The sequence below is a fragment of the Adelges cooleyi genome, unplaced genomic scaffold (genome assembly GCF_023614345.1).
Source record: "Adelges cooleyi isolate 19-005CV unplaced genomic scaffold, UGA_ACOO_1.1 ACOO_flye_CR_arks_rails_tigmint_CR_PRNA_167, whole genome shotgun sequence".
Taxonomy (NCBI): Eukaryota; Metazoa; Arthropoda; class Insecta; order Hemiptera; family Adelgidae; genus Adelges; species Adelges cooleyi.
Genome location: NW_026095824.1, coordinates 557,031 through 584,659, shown reverse-complemented (window position 1 = coordinate 584,659; position 27,629 = coordinate 557,031). Strand labels below are relative to the sequence as shown.

The following is a 27,629-nucleotide window of genomic DNA, read 5'->3' as shown; positions in this document are numbered from 1 at the left end:
CTTAACGTACGCAACTACTCAAATAAACCGTGTTTTTTTATACCTATTTTGATAATAATTACGGAGTGTCCCACAAAGATAAGACAAATGAAATAACTCTTGTTCTGTTTGTACGAAATTAAATACATGTACGATGCTATGTTCGTTCAATGTATAAGTAATTAAAACCAAATATTAATTTAATAAGAATACACTTGAGCATCTGTTATTAAGTTTTGAGACGACATTATACTTGAATAATAATTGTAAGTGGTTTCCCTTCCGATTGGAGTTGATTATCGATTATTTCCGTCGCCTTGATACGAGAACCAGTGTGTCTAACCAGGTTCGACGTACAGAATTGATCATTTATCTAAGTTGTTCGATTGGACTTGACCGGCGGACGTGTATCGTCTTGTTCATCACTTATTAACGGGCGGGATAAACTTTTGTGGACTTTAATTATTACACAGTCCGTTCAGTGCAAATAACATCGTGCGAGCAAAACCATCGTTGCTAAACTTTGTCTTCGGTGTGGTTTCTGTTAAGACAAAAACTCAAAAGGGACGAAACTTCTATGCGGGCTCTGCTTTTGGCCAGTCTTTAGAAAACCGCACGACCATCGCTATGAGTCGATTAACGAAATTAGATTCGGACGGACCTGTATAAATGTTCAATAGGAAACACATCTCGTGCATTACATTATTATTTTCGCATACACCCAGTTTTGACCCTCACAACAACCGACGGCTGGGTTACCGGAGCAGTTCTCAAAATCTCACCTAACTTTGTAAACGGTCCGTTAGTCTCTGATATTCCACATAATACTCATAAAACGTATTTCGATGGCAGAATACGGTATACACACACATATATATATATATATAGTCGGAATATCCATTACAGGAACGTATGGAAAAAATAAAAGAAGAAAAAACGAGAGAGTCGTTCAAAGCTTTTGAATTCAATGGAAATAATAATAATAACGCAAGTTCGAATGACTTTTTTTTTTTAATGACCCATTAAAGCGAACCCCACTACCACTATTATCTAGTATTTTTATTTTTATTTTACTGTAGTTTCAACGGTTTAACGACAAATATGAAATAGAAATAATAACGATAATCATAATAAACATAATGACCAAAGAAACGCATGCACATATTTTTGGAAATTTTTAATTGAAAACTCCGATTTACTAAGCGATAGTATTAATAATATTATTATTAACGCTATTATTTATTTATTATTAACGTGAAAACTATATACTGTAATACCAAAATTTAAATACGGGCTAGGCGTGTCCACTATATATAATATACTTATAAGCTGTATATAACTTAAATAGTAAAACCCACAATACATTTAATACGTGTTTGAAGTATTAAAGTAAAAAAAAAAAACTTGATTAATAATTTTTTTAACGGTGTCAAGTGTGACAGAACATGGTTAAAAAAAACTAAGTGGTTAAGACCAAATTTCGCTACTTCGTCCTCTTAGTTTTTCAATAATCAATTATGTGTGTTTTTTTTGAAAGATTGGTATTTTATGGTGGACCGTTTTTTAATCAACAACATGTTTTACGAGAATGACAACGCCTTTAGGTTAATATGTAAATAAACTTTGTCCTCACATTTTTCGGTGAAAACAATTTACCGAACTCGTTGATCTTACCGGTAATGCCAGTATTATGTTTTATATTTCTATACAAAATATATATATATATATATATATTGAGCACAAAGATCCGGTAAATTGTACTAAGGCCTTTTACCCGCCATTAACTTCAATAGCAGTTCACCCATGGTTTTCATTCGACTTTGAAGTTGAAATGGAATTTGAAGTTGTTTTGTACACAAACGATACTCATATAGTACGGATAGCTTTTAGCAAAAGCCAGACGGTGGCCTATTGAGAGTCTTTATTTATTGTATACGATCTATAAACATCTATAGAAATTAAAATCGTACCCTTTTGGCACAATACAGATTAACAATCGTTATGCCATCATCGGATTAAACGAATTCATTTATATATATTAATATAACATGGTCTATAGAAATAATTTGATAATTCACTATATAAACAGCCTATAGGCTGTGGCGTTTAAATCAATGGATATTGAAAATCAGTGTATTTTAATATAGATAAAAAACTTTTAGTAACCAAAAGACTGACTCGTTTTTATTTAATTATTATATAATGTATAAAAAAATATATTTATAAAATTAAAATGTTCGGTACAACAAAGTTTGTAAACTCGGACAAAAATGATACACTATACTGTTTGTAGTAGGCAGCTATAAAGTTATGGTAAAAAGTACAGTAGTACTATATCCATATTACAATATCCAGATTATGTTGTTAGATATAAGATAAAAAGGTTATTGATATAAGATAAAATCAATTTTATTCGACATATTTTTATTACAATTAGAACCCTTAAATTAACCTACCTTCGACCCAATTTTCAGACCTAAATCCCTAAAATCAAAACCGGTCAAATTGTTTTTCGGTTTTCCCAACCGCATACGATTTTGGATCTATAGAGGTGCTACCTCGAGTAAATCGGTCCACAGGAAAATAAGTTAATGTGTCTTCGGACACACAAAAACAACACATCTTTATAAAACCATTTTAAGACCTCCCATTTGAATCGACACGGTTTTTCTAAAAACTATTTTTACACATTACTTTTAAATTTATTATTTCTATTAAACTAGTGACCGCCGTGACCCCAATATAGTAATTTTTTACTAAAAACTATATGCTTTCTCCCCTCTCTTGCTCGTTCCGCCGTAGAGCACTTTATGATTCCAGAGCTTTATTTTTCCAGGAAATACATTTTTTCTGATTTATACATTTCTCTCCGTTCATCTATAATATTTTATTACTCTATCTTCCACTGGATTCAGGCCAGCAGTATATACTAGGGTGTTTTTTTTGGTTGCGGTGCTGTAACCCGCTCTCGCTGATCGAAATACCACCGCATCGATTTCATCTAGGAAGTTTTGTTTATACAATTTTTTTGGGTTTCCTTATGCCAAGCGATATAGATTTATTCAATTATATTTGTCGCTAGTAGAGTGCCAACCCTTAACTGTCTCTATCTATGCCCTATCAATTTTTTTACTACCTATATGAAAACAACAGTAACTGTTATTTTGGTAGTAACAATAACATTTTTCAACTGTTATCAAAATTGATAACAGGTTACCGTCACTACTGACAACCGGCGCCTCCCTTGGAAAATAAAACATTCCGGATAGCCAAACCAAGTAGCCTGGCCGGGTCAGGAGTCCCGGTAAATCAGCAGGTGGTCGTCGCACAAAACGCCAACACCGCTCGCGTCTTGTTGTAATTGCGCTGCTCAACTATGCAATTTCGACGGATCGGTTTATCGTTTACCGTCGGTTTGCGATAGTTAAGTTTTCACAGGTGACATTTCCCCCCCCCCCCCACCCCTAAACGAAGAATGTGCCCCCGGTGTCGGGTTTTTTTTTGTTGTCGGTTTACCAACCGACCGAGTGGACTGCATATACGTTATGCGAACGGGTGCTTGTGGCGGGGAAAGCCGGGAGCAGAGGGTGCGCCGAAAGGGCGAATTTGATGCTGCGGCGCTCCTCCGGTGCGTGGCCGACCGGCAGTCGATTCTTAGCGCCCGTCGCGTCCCGTCGCCTTTGCCGTCGCGGTCGCCGCAAGTAAATCTGTCGTCGATTTGTTTATTTATTAAAAAAAAAAAATAAACGAATTTTCTTTTAAAAATACTACTCGGCAGCCGTCGCCGGTTAGCGAAAAACTCCGGGGTTCTCGACCGGAAGTCGCCCTGTGGCCGGACGAAACGTTTTCGTTCAGGTTAAACATTACATTTTTTTTTTTTTGTTTGTGCAAGTGCGTTTTCACGTGTTGCCCGGACCTCGGATGTACTTGGAAGGAGATACCGCGCCAGAGGTGAGTGTCGATTGCCGTTTTTATTATCGTTATTTTTTGTTGAACACAAATCAAGATTGCACGTCATGGTCGGTTGGAATTTTATTTTATATTCGTTTAATTCTTCGTTACAATCTCGATTTGATCTAGTCAGTTGAAAACCCCATGTAATTATGTCAACATATAAATTGGTTTGATTACAATTATTAAAAAAAATTATTATAAAATTGTAATCCGTTTTGTGTGCGAGTTTTACATAATTAATATCATTGGCGGAGCTCAAAGGGGGGCTTGGCATTCTAAAAACTTTAAAACTTAAAATTAGTAGTACATTTATTTTTATTTCAACAAATTGCTCGCTAAAAAATGTAATTTAAGTATTTTGAAAAGCACTAATTTTAAGGTTTCCCAAGCCCCTCTCCCCTGGTCTCCGCCAATATTATGGTTTTTAATTAAAACACATCGTTGTAATATTATTACCTTCTCAGCTGGCATCGAACCGAAAATAAAAACTGTAATTATAAAACAGCAATAAACATTTTTAGTATTTATACCGAACTTAAACATATTTATATTATTTTACCCAAGAGATCTCTGCGAGTACTTAACAATTCCATCCGTTCGGTTTTCTTTTATCCGGTCTCGCTAAAAGAAAATTAAACATAGAATTTACATTATTGCAGCCTGTGGACATTGACCTATTAAGATTGCCCATCCACGTTAGTTACGCGTTATTAACGGTCTTTTTTTATTTGCATGAAAAACTCATGGCAATATATACATATATAAGGCGTTATGTGTGATAAGTCGGTTAGAAACAAGCGATTATATTAATTGCCCGGGAGACGTTATTACACTGGTAGTCTATACAACGCGTTCCTGTTGAATTTTTACCCGGTGTAAGGATATTAATGAAAACCAACCCGGGGAGTGCACTTACCCAAGTGAAACGCGAAAAATATTGCTTTAGATTTAAAGCAAAGAGAAACGATCATAATAACCGCGTGTTTTCTCACATAATATATTGTATATACTTAAAAAACCAACCTTCTTTAATAACGAGCCACGCCGGCGCTTCTTTATTCGTTTAATAGTGCCACGGGTAGACTACGGTGCCATGTAATATTGTTCTATTTGAATTGCAATAATATTAATGAGAAATAATGGAAGTTCGAACGAGACTTGACGGATTACAACGTTTGCCGGTGTTTAAGTATTGATATACGTCTCGTTCAGAGTAATTGAAATTAGTGTTCAATTATATCTGTCTCTGGTTTCGTGAACAAGTTCGCGATATTGATTGTGGTCAGTGATTGTTCTCATAAAGGTTAGGTTAGGATTACTGTTAATACTATGGATAGTAAATGAAATTATTAATAAATGCCATTATAAAAATACTATCAATTTATCCGGTTTTATCTGAGTTATACATAGACACGTATAAATTGATATGACAACATTTTTTAAATCCTAATAGCCATTGTTCGTCAACGATTGAAAAATATAACTATGAAACATTTATCGTGGGACTTATAACTGAAAATATAATACATAGTATAAAAACAGTTTTAAGTTTATAATAAAAAAAGTAAAATATTTTAAATATTTTCGACTTATTTTTTACTTACAAATCGCATTTTTCAATTTTTTTTTTTTTTTACAACCTGTCTTGACGGTGGCGATTCTATTGTTGTATTGTTACCACTATATTATCATGCACCCGCTTCTATCGGTAACAACACGAAAACATAATTTTCAATGTATTAATATATAAGAACAGTCGGGAGAATTCAATTAGTAGTCTGTCCTTGGAAGGCAGTCTGATCAAATTCGGGACTGACACAAGCATAATATTGACTGCGAGCCAACTGTTTATCATTGTAAAAAAAATCTATGTTTTCGACCAGTGCGCTCAAGTAGAGTATTGTAGAAGTAAAGTATTACTTTAGTACATTAACAACAAACAGGAAAAGTTCTCCTTTTTACCGTAAAGGACATAGATAATTTATGCGTTTGTTTAATCATCAAATAAATCAGCATTTAAATTTTACCACGGTGCCTTTAAATTAAAGATTGGAATAAGCTATAATATTGATATATTATCATGTTATTTGAGAAAACTCAATCATCTTACACCGTACCTAATAATTAATTAAATTTGTACTTTATTTGTCCAACTGGCTTCTCGTGGCGAGACGAACGGCAGAAGTTCCGTCACAGTGTTGCTATTTTCTTTTTACTTATTAATTTTATTTAATTTATATTTAATTACTTATATACTATCGAACGCACGCCGTCCAATTAAAATGATTAACGAAAACCGTTTTATAAAAAAAATTAAAATGCGCAATCGAATAAGGTAAAGTAAGGTAATTCGTAAATTAAATTAATAACTCTTTTGAACAGATTTGTATTAATACAGACCGTTCTGAGAAAGAGTTCATTGATTAAAAGACTTTAGACCATCGTAGCTTCGAAATTAAAATAAGCAAATTGATATCAGAGTTATAAAACTCAAATCGCAACTCTGAAACGGATTTGAATTTACATTTGACTGTTGTCTTAATAAAATACAGATAATAGGAGGTTATCATGAAAATTATGTTGGCCACACGTTTGTTTCAACTGTTCTACCAACTCTTATTTTTTTTTTTTAATAAAACAGATTATAATAACCTTTTAAAAAGGTAGGTGAAAAACTAATATTAATAAGCTTTAAAGTTTAACACGGAATGTATATTTAAACATGTCGATCTGAAACGTTGGGTGCCCGACAAGGACAACTCTAGATATTTAAACAAAAACTTTTAGAAATCATTCAAAAGAAGTTTCGATCAGTTGAAAAATATTTACCGAATGTTATTTGACTTTTCAAAAGTGCATTATTGATTTCAAATATACATAATAACGATTAAATATGGAAATCGGCAAACAATAACTATGCTACCGTTCTTAATGTTTTAAAAAGACAAGAAAACTTATCGACCGTAAGCGAATCGCTTGTTTCGTTTAACGTTAAGTAGTTATATTGGAATATTAAAAAAAAAAAACAAGCCAAGTTGTTGTTGTTCGCGATGATCGATTATTATTTTATTTATTTAACAAACTAAATAACGAGGAAAAAAAAAGTAAAGTAATCACCTACTAACTGGCGCTGCGGCAACCGCCTCGTTTGAACGATTCAATTTGATTAATGGAAACACGAGATAAGACGATTCGTTTTGAAATATATACAACCAGCTTTTTAATCACACTATCGTCCTATACCTACCAACGGCCGACACCGCCGCAGTTCGCTCGCCCTAAATTTCAACACCGGTGTTTTATACATTTGTTTATGTGCTGTTCAGCTTGTTTTAAAGGCGATCGACGGACGAATAAAACCTTAACGCTTTGGATTTTATGTGTATTTCATATACACATTATATTAAACCAATTGCCGGGTCCGTCGCCGGATAGGTTTTCAAAGTCTGTATCCTCCGTCTAATCCGGCAGATTTGTCAAACAGCGTTAGGCGTAGATGCAAATGAAACAACATATATTATTATTCGGGTTTTATTTAGAGTTCTTATAGGAAACTAACAACGAATATCTTGTAAACGACATGCGCGAAAACAATGGCTCGCCATTAATCGAATTAAAGCGTGTGACTATAGCTGTCAGTGTTGGTGAAAAAAAAGCCACCGGGCACTTATGTCGGCGTTTAGCTAAACGTGATTCGCAATAATAACATGTATAATGATAGCGTTTAAACCGCACGCACCCGTATACAATAAACGGCAACAACAACATTTACGGGTAAAAATAAAAAATAAAAAAGAAGCTGCCACCCGGCGAAAATTTCCATCACAATAGACGCGCACCCTTTTTATAATATTTTCTATCCCGCAGGAACGCACGCCGCACGATATCCATCCTGACCTACTCGTGTACGGTGCCCATGTATCGTTGTAGGGCGTTGTTTTTGATATTAGAAAATAATACTATTAAGTATATTAGCATAAAAACAATAACACATTATTATTATATTGTCAGCGCGACGGAACACTAAAACCGAGAACCGTTCGTTTCTTATGGTCAGTTCCGTCTTTACCCTAAGTACACGAGCACAGGGAATAATATAATTTACATCTTTACTGTTTTTTTTTTTTGTTTTCTCTTAAAGGGCCCCCAAACTCTGTGTGTCCAAGGGGGACCCTGCATAGCCATAAGACGACGGCGGCTCTGCTTAGGGTGTTTTTTTTTTTTTAATGTTTTGCCACATTACAATAATTACCTTACAACATCTACCTTTTGTAATTGAATTATCGAGGGGAGGCATACACAAAAGGGGTGTCGTCTTAACGCTCGTTCTGTTATTATTATTGTTGTTGGTAGTATTTAGTACAAAGACACGATATCACACGGTTACAATCGAACTGTTAGAACGTGGCGGCCATTAGTCAAGGCCGGTTGACAAACTGCCGCGGTATATCGTCTGTGTATAATAATATAATGATATAAAGTCAACGGCGGCGGTGGCAGTTTTCAGCACAATCGTCCCGCAAAGTCCGTTTGTTCGATAACGTGCCATTAATTCGACCGCAGAGATTAGCTGGAGCTATGCCGCTCCCCCCCCCTTCCCCTTTTTCATCCCTTTTCCCGGTGCATTTTTCCCTAATCCTATCCCGTCGGCGGCGTTCATGTGTGCGGGCCTGTCGTTTTAACTACGCGGTGTAATAATAATGCGTGGCACTGTGGGAGTTACCTTTTTTAAAGCTAGCGCACGTCGGTTCGTTTAACAATGGATGTAAAAAAATACATTTACAAATAATAATAATATAATATAATATAATACGTGTTGTATTGACGATAGTGCGCTGTTTTTTTATTGACGGCATCAAATTGTTGCCGGCGTTTTAAATAGTGCTGTAACGATATTATTAAACGACAATTCACATTATTCAAATTTTTATTTTTTTACCACAGCACTGTTAACTTTTAAAACTTAAATAGTAACGTATACATTTAGTTAACTTTTTGAATAATTTTCTGAAAATTTTGACTGGAACCCGTTTTGAATAATTACTTTTTAAGTGGTTTAAAGTTTAAAAGTAATTATCCAAAACTGGTTATCCAGCGGTCAACATTTTCAGAAAATCTTAATTTTAAAAGTTAATTAAATATAATCGTTACCGTTTAAGTTTCAACATTTGTGAGAGAGCCATGGAAAATATTTAAAAAGTTAAATATTTAATAGTTTTGTAAAACAACATCAACAAAAATATTTTTCAACAAGAAAAACATACATATTATGTATATTGTAAACTGCTATGTATTTATATACGCTTTATTATCAAAACCTAGTGAATTTTAAATAATCACACATGACTTCTTGATGAATTATGATATTCGCGTTGCTAAACAGCTGCACATAATTTAATATTATTAATTTATTTAGTATTATGTAACGCGCAAAGATGGGTGTTTTAAATGAATGATGGGGAAAATATTTACTTTTTGACTGTTCAAACGATGAAAACAGTATTGTCTACAAAATATAGTAGCTGGAATTTCATGAAACGTAATAAAATATTGTGTTCTTAACAATGAATAAGAGTATAATGTAACAATATCTGGAAGTTTACAAAATATTAAGATAACACAAGCGAATAGCGATCCGTTTCTGTTTTTATATTTGGAAACGAAGTAGGGGCGGTTTACTCTTTCTGTATTTGCTCCTCTGGGGAGACATGTACAAAACGTTTCAAATACTTCTCACGGGCCAATACGCCATTTACCGAGTGAACCCTTAATTTTTCAAACTCCGTAGAGTCTTACCAACACGCACATAAAACTAAAGCTTACGGTTTTTCAACGACAGCTGTTTTTGTTTACCTAAATATACTAACGGTTTATAATTAAACGGCATGTGCAAGTTCCTTCTAACAATGTTGCTCAATGTGTTCGTTGATTTTTTTTTTAACAACTATTTGCTAAATAACGACCCGACGTCAACGTACCGGCGTACGATTAACTTCTAGAATGATTTATTAAACAACTAGGACTAGGTAAATGGTAATTATTAAGCGAAATGTATGAAATAGTTGGCACGATAATGAGTTGTATTAGTTAACGCGAGTTTAAAGCCTTGGATATCGACCTTGGTTGGCCTGAGCTAACCAGAGATGTCAGCTTGAGCATCATTGAACACAATAGTTGTTACTATTAGAACACCCGAAAAAAGTATAATGTATAATATTATATTTGAGCGTGTAGTATTAACGGCTGTAGGTGAGAACAGTAAGAAATAAGAATATACAATGGTTCATGCATGGAAATAAAAAGAAGAAATCCGAGATATTTTTGTTGGCACTGTTTATAATGGCATTGTAAAACAATATATTATAGGCGGAGTAAAACGGCAAGTAGCTAGTCGGCCTAAAAAACAAATCGATTGAAGACTTTTTTGTGTACACTCGCGCCAAGAAAAAAAAAACCGAACAATTTATTGAAAATTACGAGTAGCCCGTTAATGTGTAAACGAGTTTATTTAGTATAATACAATTTACGTTCTCGCAATGCTTCGTTTCGTTAATTACATTGCAATTCAATACAATATAAGTTAAAATTAAAATGAGGAATGAGAGTTAACAAAAAGTTTTGTATAAAACTGACGGATAAAAGATTTTGCACAACAAAGACGTTGGTTGCAAACCCAAATTGTCATATTATAAATTATATTACTTGCCTGGTGTTCTTTCTTTATCCGGTTTATATCGGAAATATCTAGTTCTTATAATATTTGATTTATTCAATTTTCACAGGAGTGAATTATAGCTATATTATATTGTACGTTTTACCGTATCCATATAACTATGATAGATCTCTTTAAATTCCATCACTTTTTATAAGTCACACAAGTATATGATAGTATCTTTCGTTCGTCTGCTGCATCTGTTATTATTTTTTTTTTTTTTTGTAGCAACTACCTCGTTGATGGTGAAATTTAAGTTAGAGTCACTTGTGGAAATATGTGTAAAAATATTAAAAACCCTATCTTAAATGAAAATTAATAATTCATATACTATATGTAAAATTAAAGCGACATTAATGATTATTATAGCTATATATATATATCTATACAGATATGTTTGTAATGTTATTCTAAACTGTATGTACCTACCCAATATATGAAATATTTTTTTTTTTAACATTCCGACAAGGAAAAATGTTCAATTTCGCAGATTCTCGTTATTTTTTGTTATTTTCATTTCAATTAATACTTTTGCCGGCAAAATGTGATCGCGATTTTTGCATTTCAAAACAAAACATGGCGAATGCTTTCGACGTGGGTGGGTTTTTGTGAAAAATAACTTGCCATAATTCGCATAGCTATGCATAGTTCGTAATAATAATAGCAATACATGTATATGTATATATATATATATATGTAATAACATTTCGACGTATTCCCCCCCCCCTTCTTCCACCATTCGCTTATAGGTACAGTATTAAATAAAATACACAGTTAAAGTTCAAATCGAGTTTTAAATGACGGGAAATCAGCGAGGACCGACAGTGAATAATATATAAATGTTATCGACAACCATATTGTATATAACATGTACACATGCATATATATTATACAACTTGTACCTACCCGCCACCTTGTATGCACATTGTAATATATTTTCCATACTTCTTGATTGGCCGTCTGACGCATTCAGACTGTGCTGTTAACGCTTGGCAAGTCCAGAACACCGAGACAAAACCCCCTAAACGTATATATAGTCATCTCGACGATAGCTGCTTTGTGCATCTATAGAATATCACTATATTGTGTAGAACCAGTGCGTGGGTGCAATAGCCGTGTAAGAGACTCATTTGGAAGTGAAAACTCATAATGAGTGTGGCAAAATAGTTTTTGTGATTATGAAACAGATTTCGAAGTCATAATGCAACTATACGTTTACTGATTGATACATTAGTATTCACGTCGTTATCAATTACTAATTATTCGAGTAACCGCCGAATCCAATAGCGATTGAGACTTATTGATACTGTGATCATTTTCGCCCTCAACAGTCTACTCTGTTAAATACAAGTGCAACTAATTTATAACTTTCAACTTATCTGCCGCAATAGTAACAAGCTCGCCAACTAATTGATACTCGAGTACACTGCTTTCGGCCACAATTTAATGGCGCCAAAAGGATTTACCTAGTCCGATACAGCGTATAGCCCAACTACAACGGTTTTACCTATACCTCGCGAATGCACGTCTCCTGCTCCTCCTCCTCATCGTGCTCGTGCTGATTCTGACCGGTAACAAAATAACATAATAATGGTTATCATACAATTTCTATAACTCGAGTCCGGGGCGCGTGATATTGTGTTGCCGGCTACGAGGGCAACGTATTTACGCGGCAATATAGAAAATACAGTATATACGACGTGTACGAACGACGTCTATCCTGGTTTTGCCAGCAGGGGAGCAGGGGGGATAAGAGGGGATAGGGGAGCGACCCGGCTGGGAACGGAAACTGCCGGAAGAGTTGATGTATACAAAGGGTAACGGCCGGGTTGAACGTGACCATTGCGCGCAATTTGACCAGATTTGTTCTATTGCCTTTCCGTGTTACGGCCTTCGCCAGGCGCTGCGCGTGTACCTGATAAAATACCGCATACGGCACTTTACACACATATGTACACACACTAATGTATAATACTACTACTTGTGTGGAATAAAAACGTACGGCGTGGCGTGTGCAGACCAACGAAAAACGCGTCGCAGCGGCAAGAAAACGCCGTAATGACATATATATTTTATGTGCGGTATTTTTTTTCTATCGGTGGGTTTTCTTTTCTTCTCTTTTCTTTTCTCCGCATGCAATGCAACGCGCGCGTTAACTGCGTGCTGTATGTTGTACTGTATACGCCAGATACCTACACAGTAATAATATTACTAAAGGCGGTATAGGATACCGGATGTGTGAAATATCTAGTCCGGGTCGGGCGGGCAAAGCCAACCGGGGGCAAGACGAGAGCGTTGGAGGGACATTTTTAAAGATAACTCAGTCCGGCATCGGGAACGGGGACCGGCACCGGGATTGCTTAACGGTTCCCCGGGGCGTATTACACATTGAGATTTCACCGTGAACGTTTCCAGCGAGCCCCGGCGACACATTGACTTTGTATTTTATTCCATTTAAAACACTTTGCGACGGAACGCATTAAAGTATGAACGCCGTCGACATTATACAAAGACGACGTGAAACGCGATTAGGTATAAATTTTGTTTGCGCCCCGCCGTACATTATCTTTGGCGGATGCAGCACTTACCTTTTGTTTTGCTTTTGCCCGGGTCGTCGGTAAAACGCACCGCGGTTTGCCATCTCGGACAACATTTGTTCTTGGTATTTCGTTTTTCATTTTTCATCTGGAATTCGATTAAAAAGCCCACATTGCAACATTTAACCACCACCCTACGCCGCTCGCGTATATTATCCCCGCGAGTAAATATGAAAAGTCGAAGATTATTCGAATACAATTTTAAATATGGAAAAAAAACATGTTCGCGTTGCCGTAATCTCGGTAAAAAGTAAAAATGTGTTATTACGATTTTTTTTTTTTATTTCTCGGTACTCCCGAGTCTTGTAATAATAATAAAAAACACACAACTTAAGAGCGCAACAAAATATAAAAACCGTGTTATTTGTTATACTCTGTTGCGAATCGACAGTGTTTGGAAGCTTGAGATTTTGGGATTTACACTCACATTCGCAAGTCTTAAGACAACGAATGAACAAAAACATTGACAAAGAAAATATCATAAAAATACAACTTTGCAATTGTCTAATCGTAACGTACATTCGTCATTCTTAAACAAATACAATAATTATTATAAGTTTTTTACTCTTATCACAAATTAAACTTCCAGTATAAAAAGGTAATTTTTAACTATGAATTTTCTATAAATAGAAATTGCCGAATTTTGTTTTCAGTACCTAATCAATGACTATATGAGAATTAAAAAAATTTGACTATAGACCAATTGGGTTTTGAATTATCTTCAACGGGGTAATGACTTTATATTGAACGTAGGTAAATATACAATTCATATTTCATTGGAAGAATATAATTTTACAATTAATTTTATCTTGGCTATAATATAATGACATTTTTATCAAGAATAATAATAATATTATTACTTTGAATGATAGTACTATGTACTGTACGTATGTATATTATAAATATTGGTATAATATTCGGACGAGACCGTGTTTGATATAACGCGGAAAAACGGTTTGTTTTATTTAGAAATCGACACAAGTGTTTTGTAGTTGATAATATATAGAAAATCCATTACTCTAGTGTGTCACGGTATAGCGCGTGTGTAAAATGTACATACATAGTATTTTCTTTTCCGTCGAGAACAGCTCCTTAAGAATCCGGTGAAATTGAAAATTCTTACTTGCCCGAAACAAGAAAAATCATTATTTCTCTTTAACAATGTTCCCGTCTTATTCGTGCGGCCCGTCACCGCCGATTCTGCTGCCGCATCAACAGTTTGCCACTCGTCGGAGAGGCGTTTCGAACAGTGCACGGCAGTTGGAAAACACTGTAATTTTGGGGGGGGGAGGGGGGCTCGACCTACGATTTTCAAATGTTTAGCGTGGAAATGGCGTTGGACGTTCATAAATCACCTCGGTGCCCCGGCCAGGGAAACCCGTCAGTGAGTACCCCTCCGCCCAGTGGTGGGGGAGGGGGGGTGTCGGGTTCACCCCCTCTTCTTCCCCTATACGATAAATTCTTTTGCGGTCGCGCACATAACAAATCGACAGTCCGGCGAGCACTTGCCTAGATTGATAATGTTGTGTGTGGCGCGTATCATATCAAATTATATGTATAACATGAACTAATACCCAATTAGACGTTGTGGAGAAGAAAACAACATCACTTGAGCGAAACAGAAATAGCGAATATTCTACAGAATATAATATGTACATGAAAAAAACCGAGTAGTGCTCGTTAGGGATTTTTTTTTTTTTAATAAGAGAAGAGCGAAAAGAGCCAATTAAAAATGGAAAAATAAAGATAATTATTATTTTATAACGGGCAGCCGCGTTGTATTCTTATCCCTACAAGTATACAAAGTAGAGAGTAGGCTTGTAAATAATTACATAATAAAATATAAGTATTTGTCTGTTTTTTGTTTGTTTACCTGTGTGACAAAAGTTTGTTAGTGTATTCTTAACTCAAAAATATAAATAAATTTGCCAATAAGAATTATGAGGAACATTTTTGCACATACTTACTGTGAAAAATTTAAGTATGATAATTTAAAAAAATTGTTGACATTATTTTAAATTGATTTCTCGCAATAAGCTTCAATGAGAAAGGCAGAGGGAATTTTGCATTACAGATGATTCGGCTAATTTTAAGTATAAGTGTTATTCCGGCTCTACTTTTTTAAACCTTTTATCCTTTTAGAGCATTTAAACGGCCACTACGTGGGTGACGACCACAAAACGCAGGTACTATGTTTAATATTATTTGCTAAAAAAAGCATCACGTCATGCATTACCGGACAAACGACGCGGGTGACGGTGATGTGTTTGGGTCTAGTCTGTTCTTAAAGAAAAAAAAATTTTAAAAACGCATAAGTCCGTCTTGTAGCAAAATTGTTTACTGAATTTTCTTAAAGCCTTATACTCTTTCACGCACTCCAAATGATCTTGCTCTCGGTTCTAGAAAAATCCTAATTATAATAACAAGTCCTTGATTAAGATGTAGAAGCCAGAATTCCGTAACTCTTTTAAGTAGGTAATTTAAATAAATAATTTAATAATTAATAAATAATACAATTATATAAAAATTAAACTCCTTGTATTTCAATAAATAGTTAAAAAAAAAACATCAGAAAATGATGAACGATGATTCAAAATAATAGAAGCGAAAAGCGATAACTATAAATACTTTATTGCCAGTCATTTACATTTTATGATACTGTTAAAAAGATCCAATGGGCCAATAACCTTGTCGCCTCTCTTTTTTTTTTAAATTTTAGCGTCGTTGGTTCAAAACCAACGACGCACTAATTACCTTAATGGTTTTTTTTAAACCGCAACTTTAATTCCTTAAGTACGATACTGAAATCAATAACGAAAATAAACACTTAAACGAAATTAACATTATCTGAATTTTAAATACCGCGTCCTTCCGGGTTAAAATGCTTCGTTCCACAATAATTAACATTTCTAACGTTTTCTTCGACATAAATTCCAATTCCAATGAGATTGTATAATACGTATATTAAGTAATCAATTTTATTCAGACTTGATAAATACTCAGATATGCGAAAAAAGCCACCGCAGTAATGTTATTAGTATTAAGTAGAACAATAATAAAATAAAACAATATTGTAGACAGTAACAGCATGTACAAGCAATAACCACAACATTTTTAATTTTCTGCTGTGTTTTTTTTTTTATTAGTTTTATAGGTCTATTGCCGTTTTATAGCAGAATAAACTGAATTCCACTAACAATAGTAGGCATCGACTTGCTAAAAATTGAAGAAGCGGCGACTAATTAATATTTTTAAAAAGGCAACCGTTCGAAATAATGGCTATGTATTGTATTATACAGATAATATTATTATCTAATCGATAACGTAATCGTTTTGAGCCCGACCCGACCGAAATTAAACGCTTGTAAAGGTACTTCAAAACAAGTGTTGGCGATGGCGAATGAAAAAAAAAACCGAGTAGGTACAACTTTTGTGCGGCCATTTCCATTTTTTAATTACAACCGAAAAAAAGGTGGGCTCGCAATGAATTCCAAAACTCGTTTATTGTTTACCGGTCGTAAACAATGGATTGAATGAACGGCCGTGGCTGAGCATAAAAGTTTCATTTCAAGACGGATCGTTATAGTCCTGCAGCTCATTTCCCAAAACGAAAAATTTCGAAAGAAAAACCGCTTGTTAAATACTTGTACTTTTACACGTATTTTGTACATGCATATACAATGTCAATGAATAGTAAAAAAAAACCAACCGATCCTTTGTATATAGTTTTCCTGCGCGCAGTTTAATTATACCACAGACAGTTATTGTTTTATTAATATTATTGTTTTAATAGAAAAAATTTCCTCCTCACCATCGTCGTTGCTCTTACTAATTGCTATAGTACTTTTGGTAAACGTTTCTTAGAAATGTATTCCCCATAATTAACATGGGCGGCGATTTGGGGGGTTTGGTATCCTAAAAACGTTAAAAATTAGCTCTATATTTATTTTTATTTCAACTAATCTCTAAAACCTTTATTCAGAGCTATAATAAAATGTGAACATAGACAATACTGTTAACCGCCGACTGACCGCGATATTTTGTCGCTCCGTTCCACGGGGTTGAAAAGTATTGAAATCGAAAAAGGGAAAATTAAAAAACAAAAGGTTAAAACAAAAAAAAAAAGGGATACAAAAAAGGTGGATCAATACACGTACAACACACTAATCGGAGCGCCCAAATTGGAAGTGACATGGCAGTAATGAACTCAAATAACCGGATAAAGAAAATCCGCCAATCAAAAAAATTTCAGTTAATATTTACTTGGGTCTGTCTTTTACTCATCCGTTTGAATTAGGTCAGTAGAAACGTGTTCTGCGGTTATTTTAATTATAACAAAGACAGCGTATTGCATTTTTTATTTTTTTAATACAGTTACCTATATATATATATATATACGAGAATATATATACATTATTTGCGGTGTGCAAAGAACAAGTTAACTCTAGCAAGCAGTTTTCGGTATTCCCGTCTCAAGTGAAACTTTATTAAGTTTTAAAGTCCAATTTAAAATGTATGTCACGACAAAATGAATTCGTGGCATTTTTCCGTCTATATTTTTACATAGTACTTTTTTTTTATTCGAACTTATAACATGCTTGTATTCTTGGGCTAGCAGAAGCCATTATTTCTACTTCACTCGACGTTTGGACTTGCGGAGATTTAAAAAACATTAAGATTTTTTAAATTAAATATCGTTTAATTGCATTGTGTCGATTGATAAAATACATATTTTGTAGGTATTATATAATATAAACAAACAGCGATATGCCGAAAAATACAATATTATACTTTAAAATGAAGTACTAGTAGTGTACCATTGCGTTTTTATTTTTTTTTTATGTCTATAATATTATCCATTATTATAACAGAAATTTCATTTAACTGTGACCGACAATTATGCTTAAGTTTAAAAAACGGTATTTTGCTAAATATATTGTTACGCTGTGTTTTAAGTACCCAAGTATAAAACTAATGTCACTTAGGGCTAAGGCTAATTAATTGAAATTAGATACATTGCATTAAGTTACAATTTGTATATGTTAAAAGAACTTAAGGTGATACGAGTTGACTTAATTGTTATAAAAAATAAAAAAGTTGGAAGACTGTTTCTCAACACATCGTGCACGTAGTCTGCTAAAATGTTAAATCCCTATGCTTGTAATAAAAAAAAAACTGTGTAACTTAGTTACCGTTACAAGGTAACCCGTAAACATATTTAGTTACGATGCGAGTTAGTGAATTGAGTTAAAACTAAAAACTACGTTTAACTACATTTAGTGGCCAACTGTTCAACTATCTGCTGTACCATAAAATGTCGCATACACGTGTGCACAAATAATAGTATTATAATTGAGTACATTTTAAAGCGTTGTAAATATAACATTGTAGGCAAAAAACATGAAATATTATGTTACAATAAGTCACGGGCGAATAATCGCGGAAAGTATTTTTTTAACGCAAATAAATCACTTCTAAAGTTCTTAGTGTACTACCTGTAGATCCCTTCAACATTAAAAATCCCTATTAATATTATTTCCTCCGCGGGGAAGACAGCTATCTAGCTGACTGAAGATCTGCGATAACTCTGTGTAGTTATATTTTCGTTGTGATTTTTATTTCAACACCATATATATATATTTTTGTTTTTTTTGTTTTTGTATTCTACGGACAGGTTAGGGCACTACGTTTTATGTGTTCACGTCGTTACACCTATACATATTATAATACCTAAAGTGGCCTAAAGTGATAATATTTTACGGTGTTTGAGGGTTTTTTTTTTTTATCGTCGTTGTTGATTGCACGTACACACCGTGTGAGTGTTGAACTTTTAGGCCCTTCCCGCGTGTCCGTCCGTGTGCCGTACAATTAGCATAAAGGCTGCGAGCGGCTTGTCACATAGATTTTGATTTATTCGGTCGGTGTAATATATATTTTACTGTATCAATGGCCGGTGCACGATCATAGACGGTGGCAATAAATAAAAAATTGATTGTTTATTCAAAAGTTCTGCGCCGCCACCCCCCCCCCCTTACCCCCAACCCCCTTATTGCGTTTGTTTATTTTATTACACCCTGGGGTGGTGTTCTCGTGCCGTATACGCAGTCGTTTGCTGTATAATACTACTGCAACGCAGCACAACCTCGTACACGACGCCATACACCACCGGCGAGATTAAAAACCAGTGTAAGTAAACACGAAACAAAAAACACATAAAAAAAATTGCGCGGGGGGAGATTATTTTCTTTCGTCAAATCCTGCGGACGGTCTTCGTATTTTGTTTTTTCCATTGGGGACGACTACGGTAGTGAGTAACGTCGGTTTCCTAAATATATACACAGGTCTAGTGCCATAAAACGAGGAACAGAAACACTGTATACCTACTAAAATATAGACTCGTGATACTTTATAAGCCTAGCTAGGCATACGTCTTAACGCGTGCTCTTGAACATATATTATTATGTACAAAGATGGAATGTTTACAGTTGCAGAGAGCAAAACTTAATTTTACTAATAAAGCCCGCACGGTGCAACGACGGTAAACATTAATAATTATAATTGTCGTCTGAATTCATTTCGTCATACAAGTTCGCTAATAAATATTTACAACGAGACCAAACTGTTATAAAATTTGTACGTTACCGAGAGAGTTTCTCATTTTGTTGACATAAAAAGTAAACAGCGAGTAAATTAATCTTTGAGCAACTAATGGATTCTACTCGAGTAGGTAGCTCTACCCAGGTATCTAATTAATACTGTTGTTTATTTCTTATTTTAATTTAAACCGATGGCCGCAGTTTACAAAAAAAATGGGGTACCTAATTAGATCATTTATTATACTGTAAGACTAATTGTTTCTTATTCGTTAATCACCAGTTTTATTACTTTACACGATCAACTCTTTATGTGTCAGGGGTAAGCTTTGTTACCGACAGGTATTTTTTATTATTATTAAATGTAGCAAATTATGTTGATACGAATTCATTAATTATTTATTATGTAAATTATTCGGTGCAATCACGTTAAGCATGCAACGGCATATAGGTATATACGTTTTTTATGGTTAGTTATTATAATTATTTTTTTGTCTTATCGAAAAGATAATATCCAAACGTAAAATAAAAAATTCAAGTCTCTTCGGTGTGCAGTGATAAAAAAATTACCCTTTGAACTTTTATTTTTTAACCGACCAATGACTATTATCAGTTTTAACATAATATATACTATATTAATAAATAAAGATATATAGAATTGATTTTTGCAGTGATTGTGGTAGTGTTACATTCGTATATTATTTAAGATTAGATAATCCTTCGATGATACATTTTTCTAGACCACTCTCAACACTGAAAATAACATTACATAAAAAATGTTCATTACAAAATTATATTTTCAATAAAATAATTATTTAAAATAAAAACATATTGTCAATAAAACAGCGAAAAAAATAAAAAAAAATTTCAAAATATTACTAAACGTATTTTTTAGAAATATTTTTAAAATTCCTATAATGATGTTTCAATACTAAGTTTAATCATTGAGTATATATTACTCAATGATTTAATGTTTTTACATTTCTAATATATTTAGATAATATTAAATGGGACTTTTTCCCTCTAGTATCTTATACTTACTTAAAATATAATCGGTGTTAAAATTACGTGTCGCCTTTTCCTTTAGTAAATTTTAGCATACTTTCATACATTAGCCCTTCCCCCCAAACCCCCGGAAGTTTTTTAAAACACAATTTTAAGCCCTTGAACTGACTAAACTTTTTTCTGGCCCAACTACAGTAAGGAGTTGTTATGCGTCTCTTAAAGTGTTAAGTATAGTACTATATATTTTGATTGGTAACAAAAGTAAAAAAACAAGTCCACACAAAGTGAAGGTCCGCCATTATTCCGCGTGTCGCGTTCCGACTGTCATTGGACAAGAATATATTCTTAAGACGCACACCTACATTGCTCTACCGTCATAAATCCAAGTGCATATTATTACCATCCGAGTCGCAAGATGTGAGGTGTGTGTGTGTGTGTGTGTGAGTGAGAAAATGTTGGCGGCGGTTATGCGGCAACCGTCCTGTCTGCATTCCGGTCACGTGTTGTTTGCCCTCCCCCCCCCCCCTCTCGTCCAGTCGTCACTCCCATCTCGCGTACAACACACCCCGCTATAGATCATCTAAATCATTATACTCTCTCCGTACCTACTACACGGGTACACTGTAAGTATATATATTATCTAGTTGTTGTTGCCCTCTCGCGGTTCTCCTGCGCGTTTAATCCATTACCAACCGAAACACTTTATTGCGTACACCTATACTACCGAGATCACTTTGCAATGATAATGCCCACGGGTTACACCGCGGCAGAAAAATAATATAAATAATAATGTATCCACTCCGGTCGTTATGAGTTTCGGCAAAGCAATAAGAAGAATATGCCCGTGTACAACAGCCTTATACAACGTCCATGCCGCAAAGAGTTCAACGGCGAACGGCTTGTAACCATATCGCGCAGAATTTATTTTAAAATTTCACAAGACGAATATGACGCACGTTTACAGTTTAGTAATTTCGCAAAATAATACAATTTTAGTTGATGATTGTAAAACAAAAAAAATGTAGGGATAATTTTGTTTTGTAAACTTCCGACGTTTGGTATATCATTTTATTTTTCCAGACAATGTTTACGTGTTGGCCATCATCAGTATTATAAGCTTAATTTAACGGTAATCCATATTAGCATATAGCTGTTTCGTTAAGCCTTCCGGTGTACATTTATTTATGTAGGTATAGGTACATAACAAAAGAAAATAAAAATTAATGAATCTCCCTGGGGCCCAAGGTCTCGGCGTCATTGTTTTAGTCTTTTTAATTGTTATTCAACGTTTTTTTTTTTTTATTACAAAAAATGTTCTTGTGAAATAACATTTAAGATTTTAAGGTATTTACATAATTATTATGAGCAGGTATTTCTGCCAATGGTTACCTCGTTCCGTAATAGGCCACGCCCATGGACGGTTCGGACGCTAATAACACTTTAATGAATTGGGTTATGTATACTTTGATCGTTTTAATATAGTTAATGTACGTTATTTTAAGTAATAATTTATACATATTTTTTATCGAATACAGTTTTTTTTTAATGTAATGAAAATTGTCTGTAGTTTTTTATTATTGTTAGCCAGGTATAACTATTTTGCATTTAGCGTTCCAACGTATAAACGCTTGATTTACAGATTTTTAATTATTCAGACTAATAAAGCTCATACCACATCTCACGTCTAATAAATATTGTTGAAAAATAACTAACATTTTTGTTATTTATTAAATAAATTATACATAATTAAAACAACATCAAATTAGTATCGTATATTATCTCTTTCTATTTTTCATAATATACGATGAGAAAATAATTTTATAACAATATACAATGCACATAATGCACTTAGTGTAATGAAAAATTAAGGTAGATATAAATTGGTTATTGGAAAACCACAATAATAGTACCTATTGGATTGTGTATTATATTTACTTTTTATTCCTCTCATTTTTTTTCATACGTCAGTTGTTACACTCAACATGTTTTTATCCTTTATGCATCGCACTGTAAATTAGCAGGGTACAAACGCGCTGTGTGTATATTATAATCACCCTAGATTTGCAATGTTCAGTGTACAAGCCGGGCTTTGTGCAAAAGGCAATTATCATAATTTTACACGGTAGTATAGCAGAGCCACAGTGGGAACGGGCACTTAGCCGTTTTATTGTGAAAAAAAAAACCCCCAAACAAAAATATAATATATTATTTAAATAACACAAAAAAGGTTTGTTTTGTTGCGAATTGCAAATATTATATAAATCCCCGCTCTAGGAGATAGTTGTGCATATAATATATATCGGCGAGCTGTGTAGTGTTATGTTACACAGTGGTCTAGCACTTACCCGGCAATCCTGGCGAAATCTTAACAGTCACGTAGAACTATATCGGTGTACAAATACTTTTTCAACATTGTTTGAGGTTTCAGTGGCCGCGTAAACACCGCACGTGACGTCTTTGTGTTGAAAATAATAACAGCAGTCTGTTATAATAATGTAGGTATACGACGACTACATATTGTAAACCTTTTACAAGACGATCGATAGGGAATTACTGGAATAAATATTGTCGTTACTCGAGAAAAAAAACCAAAAATAAGGGTATACACCGTAGAGTAATACGCCGAACACACATAATAAAAAACAGTGTAATTTCATGCGTACAACGAACAAAAACAATAACCAACACTATTAAAAAAGTTGTAAATTTACAATAAAAAAATTTAAATGTTTAACGAGGCCGTCGGGACAGTGTGCGACGTACATAACACGCATCCGCCATCTGATATAGGGCCTTAGAGCTGTTCAATATCAGTGGCGGCTATCCTATACTAAAGGTGTATCCGTCGATACACCTTTCAAATTGGGTGGGTAGTCATGGTGAATGAGTGACTTGTATAAAGTCATACAATTATAGAATTAAATAATAATATATTTGTATTATGAATGTGTACTGCACATATTAAATACCTAATAGTCCTTAGAATTTTGTGTTAGGGTGGGTGGGTGGTTTATGGCTTTAAAATTGATACACCATTATTTTGCAAGATAGCCGCCACTGTTCAATGTCATAATATATTGGAAGTACATTTAATAAGAAACATAATGGACGTCTTCAGTATTTGATTTGCTTTTCTTCTTCGGCGGAGTGGCCCTGTTACCTGTACCGCGTAGGTCGATCTGGTCCTGCGTTGTTTATTGGTGTACTTGGATTACAATATGATCCGACGAAAAGTCTCGCACGCGTGGACAAGTAATTGTCGTCAACACAACCGATATGAGAGTATCTGCAAAAAAAAAAAATACTAAAAAACCGCCGATGGTTTTGACAAATTGAATCTTACTATTTGACAGGTTTTTTTTTTTTTTTTAACGCACGTCGGCAAAGCTCAAACGAGTAGGCTGCAGGGAATCGTGTGGAAAAAATCGATGACACAGCGTGCTCGTGCACTGCTTTTGCCGGTACATCATTATATTATCATTATTGTTATTTTTACAAACTTAACTGTACATTTAAACGCAAGAGCTTGTACAAGCGGTTGAACGGAGAATATTACTCTGTGAATCGGCAAGTCAAGTCGCGATCCAACACATACTTTTGAAAACAAACAGTGTCTATAATTATTATCATTAATCGTTGGACGACAAAAACTCGCTCTTCATAGCCGCCGTGTTTTTGTGTGATAAGTATCTTCCCCGTGATAGTTCATATCAGTGTCCGGGGCCTGGTATCATATCCAGTGGCGTAACTAGAGACAATACCATATAATAGATAAGACAGATCCTATATTACAGACCGTAATAGATCATATCTATTTGATTTGGTTGTTACCTACTAAAATGGTAATAGGTCAAGTACGAGCTCGAGACCTCCGTATTGTATTTTGCGTTCGTACAAGTGTTATTACATTTTTATTTTTTAACTGTACACCAAAAGTGTAACAATATGTCTTATGAGAGACATTCTGCAGAATGTACAGGTAGATAGGTCGCCGGACGTAAACACGGGTATACTAGTGTTATGACGGGACGAGGGGATTATTACTTTTTTGTCGGAAATGAAGAATAATGCTGTCATGTCTGAAACTATGTATATATATATATATATACAGCGCGGGAACTTTTGTGCGGTGTTTTTCATTTATCATTTTGGGTTTTTGAGGGGCGGTCTCGGTATGTTGTAACACCGGAGAGATGCGAAAGTTTGCCGCGCTGCCCACAAAAACAGCCGACGTCAGGGATAAAATGTTTTGATGAGTAACTGGCGGACAAGGGGATGGGTGGAGTGGTGCTCAACTTTTTTCATTTAAATTTGGCCGCTCCACATGAACGTTGAAATTTTCCATAGCGGGGAAACTTTGGCCCCTATATCGGTTAGGTTGTAATGTTATTATACTCGACATAATAACAATATAATATTATAGAAAAGCTCTTAGGCGCGTCGGTGAATTTGCAAAATCGGTCATACCCGCAGTTTTGTACACACGTGTGATGAGCTGTGTATAGGATTATACACTGTCTCGGCGAATCGTCAATTATACGCTCGGTCTAAGTTCGCTCGCCGGTTGTTCGAAATTTAATTAAGACTACACACCATGCCCGTATAGAGTCGCTTATTAGAACATGCATCCAGCAAAGTATTGCCGGGTTGTCGTCGACAACCTGACACCGTCGTCATTATCGTCGTCATTGTCGTCGCCGTCGCCTGTAGACGTGCGATTTTCGCTTTAATTTAATTATACAATTTGTAAGTCACATATAAATAGCCGTGTTACCGTCATCTATCTGGTAGTATTCGATTTTGAGTACGACGCTGGCACAGAAAACCTGCGGTAGTCACGTTGATTTTCTTTGAATCGCATCAGTAACAATAACGATAGTTTTAGTTGGATCGATAAATTTGTTTTAGTTTGCCGGGTAGGTTAGGTTATGTATACAATGTCGATACAGACACTAGGTACAGGACGCTGGGCGTAAATTGGATTAATGGTTCGTTAAAAATATACAATGACGGGCTAACAAAACGTCGAGCCTTCTATGCTTAGTTCCTTGGGATGTGATAAGGTAAAATGTAAGAGGTTGTAGATGAGGATAAACCTGATGACGGTTTGTTCATAAACAAATAACAAAAGTACACAACGTGTGTGTGTTGTATGAAGTCCGCCAACGTGAATTCGGTTCGTTTGGTACAATATTATGTGGTGTAGGAAGTTACTGTGTGTGTATGTCGCAGACTTGAGTACGTGTACCTACCGCTGTTCGACACTAAGTCAAAATCAACCAAAGTAAATACATAAACTTACGACACATTAGGAACTCAAGACGGCGGCGCCAATGATTTATCGACAAACACGGAAACGTTATAAATTATTTATTATCCCTACAAGTCCGCGGTGTAACGTCTCCTATTGCAGCGGCTTAATGTTTCCCCTGTGCGGTTCATACGAGAGAGGGCGTTACTTCAACGGTTCGCCAAACTTCTCAGCATCACGTTTGGAGTGCTCTTTGTTTGAAATTAAATCCAACCGTTGTCCGTGGTCGATCGAGCAAAACGGAGCTGTGCGCAAGTAAAAAAAAAAAAAAAAATACATTTCGTTATCAAGTCACTGCGTTTTACATTTTTAAGTTCAGATTGAGTAAGCAAGGTGACGGATTTCGATACCGGAAACGTTTTATAATTATTATTGTAATGCTGTTTTTTGTAACAACACACACAATTCCCGAAACACGAACCCGGGGCAGACCAGAGTTTTCTCTGGCACACTTCACCGCGGTAATAAATAATTGTATTTTCAATTAACATTTCGGCGACAGTAATATTATTATAAAGAAAAAGTCGAGTACACTGTAATTACCAAACGCGTTTGAAGAGTTTACATAATGTTCCCGTCCAAAAAAAATTAATGAAATTATCGAGTCTTCGTCAACCGTGTACCTCTACACACATGGGTGGTAATATCAAAAGCCAACACTATAATATGTGGCCGGTGTTGCTGGAGGTCGGAAGATCCCAAAAGGACTCCACGAGCACCTTCGACCACACTTGGTCGATGTTGGCTCCCTCTTAAAAAACAGTCGCTCTTGTATTATCCGACGACCGCATCTCCCCCTTCAGTTTATATTATTTCAACCTTCTGTCCTCCACCTACTCTCGTGTGAGGTCTACGTGCCTTGTTGTAGGCGAACTGCGAACCCTCCTGTAAACGTCGGAGCAGTCGTATGTTTTCCAATGAGATTATCCCCTACTTGACGGTGTTCGAAAATTTCCATTTTCTCTAAGAAAACATCAATAAACCGTCAGACGATCAGGTACACACAAAAGGGGGGTCGCGAGTGCAGGCTGGCTAAAAAAAAAAACAAATAGTGGCGGTTAACGTGTGCTAAGACCCGGCTGCTATGATATAATGTAAAAATTCAATCGCCCAACATAATAAATCGTCTCATAACGTGTAACTGCGAGGGACGTATTACAAAGAGTGTAATATGGTTTTTGTAAGGTACCTTTTCTTAGCACGTGACATAAAAGAACAATCAAATGCGCGTTGGAACCAAATTGGATGAATTTAATTTTGCGAATTTACCCTCGGATCGTGTTGCAAAATGTCACCTAGACAAATATTATGTTGTTGTGCGATATTATGCGTATAATGAAATCCAGTTTTGCTTTCTCGGTGTATTACACGCCATAAGTTGTGTACAGGGTGTCTTTTTTTTATACACTAGATACCCCAAGTGCTTTTGTCAAGAGTATAACACTCACAACGCGAAGTTCCAAAGAATTTATTATCGA

The 27,629-nt window shown here is 35.0% G+C and overlaps 2 protein-coding genes across 3 annotated transcripts in view; one reads left to right on the top strand and one right to left on the bottom strand.

The window, feature by feature from the left end:
• LOC126832950 (myrosinase 1-like) overlaps positions 1-27,629 on the bottom strand; it is a 129,995-nt gene that overhangs the window by 37,804 nt on the left and 64,562 nt on the right. The gene's annotated exons all lie outside the window — the stretch shown is intronic.
• LOC126832949 (discoidin domain-containing receptor 2-like) overlaps positions 3,642-27,629 on the top strand; it is a 141,857-nt gene continuing 117,869 nt past the window's right edge. For both annotated transcript variants that reach the window (XM_050564010.1, XM_050564009.1), the window contains exon 1: positions 3,642-3,930. The gene's annotated coding sequence lies outside the window, so the exon portion shown is untranslated. The remainder of the gene's footprint in view (positions 3,931-27,629) is intronic.